Genomic DNA, 4,508 nt, shown 5'->3' on the forward strand with positions numbered 1-4,508 from the left:
GAATCTTTTAAATCCAGGAGATGTCAGAGAATCTGTGGCATTCTTGGACATGAAACACCAAATCAGTCCAAAATGCTGTTTAGAAAGAATCTTTCATTTCCACTACTAAATCGTATTTTGAGTGTGGGTGTAGTTTTTTAACTGAATGAAATTTAAATAATCTAGAATTTGGTTCTAAAACTCACTCTTTCTTCCTTCCAAGCTGCTCTTTCATTTAAACAACTTCTAGAGAGTTGCCTAGTGGCCCAGTAGCTAAGTGGCTAAGAATCTGTGCTCCAATTGCAGGGGGCCTGGGTTACACCCCTGATCAGGGAACTAGACCCCACACACCACAAGTAATAGTTCACATGCCACAACTAAAGATCCTATATACCAGAACTAAAACATTCCTCATCCTGGAACTAAAGAACTCTCAGGGTGCAAGGAAGATCAAGGATCCTGGATTCCAAAGATAAGACCAAGCACAGCCAAATAAATAAGTAACTAAATAAAATAAGCCCCTACCTTCATCAATTTCACCATCACATCACCTAAAATATACTCATCTCATACACTTTGTGGAATTATCAACACAGCCAAAACCGCTGAATGGAATGCCCTTTCAATAAAATGAGCTCTGTTTCTACGACTCACAGCAGAGTGTCAGCCCACTGGCTTCTGAGTTTCCGGTTTCATTCTATTATATTTATTTCACAGAATCTCCTTGGAGATGATGTGCATGAGACATCTAGGTTGTGCACTGCGTTCACGGGCACTGGGACAGGAGCACAGGGCACATTCCATCCCCTCCCCAGGGGGGATTTCTCTCTGGTCTACTCAAGTTGCTGTTTAGTCACTCGGTCGTGTCTGACCCTTTTCTATCCCATGGACTGAACAGATTGCTCTGTCCATGGGATTCTCCAGGCAAGAATACTGGATTGGGTAGCCATTTCCTCCTCCAGGGGATCTTCCTGATCCAAGGAATGAACCCACATGTCCTGCATTGGCAGGTGGATTCTCGACCACTGAGCGGCCTGGGAAGCCTGATAATTGAAAAGTAATTGTTCAGGAATTGTTCCATTCCAGTCTTAAGTCTCTCAACTTTGAGACCCACCATCTGAGGGTCTGGCCTCTATTTAGTATTTCCACAGCCTCCCCGGTGGGCTCAACATGTAGCCTAACTTAAAATTACCTCCCAGGGACATTTATTGTCCTAAAGTCTCCAAGTGCCTTGCCTCAGTGTATTTACACTAGACTCCTCATGAGGAAGCCCTCAATCCCCTCACCTCCTTACACCTCATTTTTATTGGGCCCCTAGATCTTTGTTCATGAGCTACTTTATATGAATTGTTCTCTTAGACTCTAGAATTCTATAGGAAATGGTTTGGTTTATTTTTCTTAGCATCCCCAATACTACTCAGAAGCCTCCAAAGAACAGATGCTAAATTGCTATTTGAAGAATTACAGTGAAAGTGTGCAAGAAGTAAAGTTTACTGGGTTTTCACTTCTCCCACATTCTTAAATAAGCTAAGCCAATCCAGGTATATACACTTCAGTTTTACAAAGAAAGACTAAAAGGAATAAAACAAACCAAGAAGTGAATACCTCTCAAGACTTTTTTTTCTGTATCTGATAATCACACAGACTTCACTGTGGAATAATTTCCATTTTTGCAAAAAATCCATATTTAAATATCATGTTTTCTTATTCTGAATGACAAGAAATGATTCAAGGATTTCAGTCTGTGCTATGTATTATGAAAATTCTTATTTTTCAACTTGATAATCTGCAGTACAAGGGGGAGCTGTGCCATTAGTATACTTAGACTCTGAAGCTAAACACGTCTTTAATTAAAAGGAATGACATTTAAAAACAGAAAAAAGAAAAACCTCTAATTTTTGCATATTGTATAGGATCACAAATACATTATATGCTGTGTTTCCATGAGAAACACCTTGGCCCTCTGCTAGTTGGAAGATTGCTTGCTTTCTTGAAATGCAATGTGAAGTATCTGCTCAGACTTCACTAGGGGTGGGAGGAGCTTTGGACATGCTCTGGAAATTGCACTGGCCCTGGCACCATAGGAGCCCTGGCTGCAGCTCTGGCTCTGGCTCTCTCTTCTTCAGCTCTCAAAGCCTCTTCATACCAGGATGCGAAGGCACTGCACTTGGTATCATTGACATTAGCCCCAAACTCCCACATTCTTTTATATATCTATATCTATCATGGAAGCACTCCATATTACTTTACAAAGATCATGCTCATTATTTTTTATAGCTGTATAGTACTCCCCTCTGTGGATATATATCATGTTCCTTCAGTTAACATGTTCATGGATATGTAAGTATTTTCATAAAGTTGTGGATGTCTCTTCAGGGTTACTTTCTGAAAACTCTAATTACTGGCTCAAATGTAAAAGCATATTTAGTTTTCTGATAATACCAAGTTGTGTTTAGGCTCTAATCTTATTCTTTGACATGTTGCTGTCAAAGAATGAGATTAGTACATTCTCTAACACTATATACAAAAATAAACTGAAAATGGATTAGAGACCTAATATGAGTGGAAACTATAAAACTCTTAGAAGGCACTATGAGTGGGACATTCTTTGATATAATTCATAATAATATTTTTTTGGATCTGTCTTCTTATGCTAGGAAAAAAAAAGCAAAAATAAATAAATGAGATGTATTTAAAGGTAAAAACTTTTGCACAGCAAAGGAAACCATCAGCAAAATGAAAAGACAACCTACTATATGGGAAAAAAATATTTGCCAATGATATAACCAATAAGAGGTTAATATCCAAAATATATGAACAGCTTACATAACTCAACAGTTTAAAAAAAGAATTAAAAAAATGGGCAGAAGACTTAAATACACATTTTTCTAAAGAAGACATACAAATGGCCGAGAAGCACATGAAAAGATGTTCAACATCGTTAATCATCATATGAATGCAAATTTAAACCACAATGAGGTATTATCTTATACCTATCAGAAGGGCTATCATCCAAAAAGAACAGAAGTAACAAATGTTGATGAGCATGTGGACACGATCTGTACACTGTTGGTGGGAATGTCAATTGGTGCAGCCACCATGGATAACAGTAAGGAGGGTCCTCAAAATCTAAAACCAGAACTAACACATGACCCAGAAAACCCACTCCCGGGTGTATATCTGAAAGAAAAAAAAAAAAAAAAAAGAACCCACTAATTTGCATGGTCTCCGTCAGGTACTCGATGCTTGTCTGAGTCTAAGGGTTTCCACTGCTCATCTCCCCTTCCCCTCCAGCCTCATCTACTCTCTGCCAGTGACCCCACCCCAGTCCAACCTCCCTGTTTATTAAGAAGGCACCTGTGTCTGGCAGAGCCAGTGTGAGATGAAGAGGTAGTCCTTCCCAGCCACCAGATAGTCAGGAGTTTTGGCCGGACCTTCACACACTGATAGTGAGGAGTCAGACAAAAAGCACAGACTGTGGCGCTGAAATGGATTAATAAGGAACTTAGTGAGGTGGCCAGGGACCCTCCAGCACAATATTCTACAGGTCCAGTTGGGGATGATACATTTCACTGGGAAACCACAATTATGAAAAAGAACGGCAGCCCATATTGAGGCAGTGTATTCTCTGTGCCAATTCATTTCCCTAAAGACTACCCGTTCACACTACCTAAGGGTGCATTTGCAACAGAATTTATCATCCAGACATGAACACTAATGGCAGCACTAGGTTCGCTACTCTAAGCTCACTGTGGTCTCTTGCTTCCATGATTTCTACAGTTCTGGTATCCATTTGCTCCCTGCTATGTGTTTCGAACCCCAATGACCCCCTCCCTAGTGCCAGAGGTTGCATAGATCTATAAAACAGACAGAGATGAGTACAACAGAATTTTTCAGGAATGGACTCAGAAGTATGCCATGTAATGCTAACTTAAAGTCAGAATAACCTGCATTAAAGCTTGAATAAACTTTAAATTACTGTTTAAAATGAAAAAAAAATCCACCAATTCAAAAATTCCATGCACTCCAATGTTCATAGCAGCATTACTGACATTTGCCAAGGTACAAAAGTAATCTATATGTATACAACCTACACACACACACGTGCGTGTGTGTGCATGCATAATGGAATATTACTCAGTCATTAAAAAGAATGAACTTTTGCAATTTTTCAACAACATGTATGGAGTTGGAGGGTATTATGCTATTAATTCGTAAATAGTTGGACGGTATTAATGAAATAAGTGAGATAGAGGAAGACAAATGCTGTATGATACTACTGACACAGAGAATTTAAAAAATAAAAGACTAGGGGAATGAAGCAGACTCACAGATATAGAGAACAAGCTAGTGGTTACCAGCGGGGAGTGGCAAGCAGGAGGTGAAGGGCAGGGACAGAAGACTAAGAGGTGCAAACTAGGATGTATACAATAAGCAACAAGGATATATTGTACAACAAAGGGGATATAGCCAATATTTATAATAACTGTAAATGGAACATAACCTTTAAAGACTGTGAAGCACTTTGT

This window comes from Bos indicus, chromosome X, assembly GCF_029378745.1.
Source record: "Bos indicus isolate NIAB-ARS_2022 breed Sahiwal x Tharparkar chromosome X, NIAB-ARS_B.indTharparkar_mat_pri_1.0, whole genome shotgun sequence".
Lineage (NCBI taxonomy): Eukaryota > Metazoa > Chordata > Mammalia > Artiodactyla > Bovidae > Bos > Bos indicus.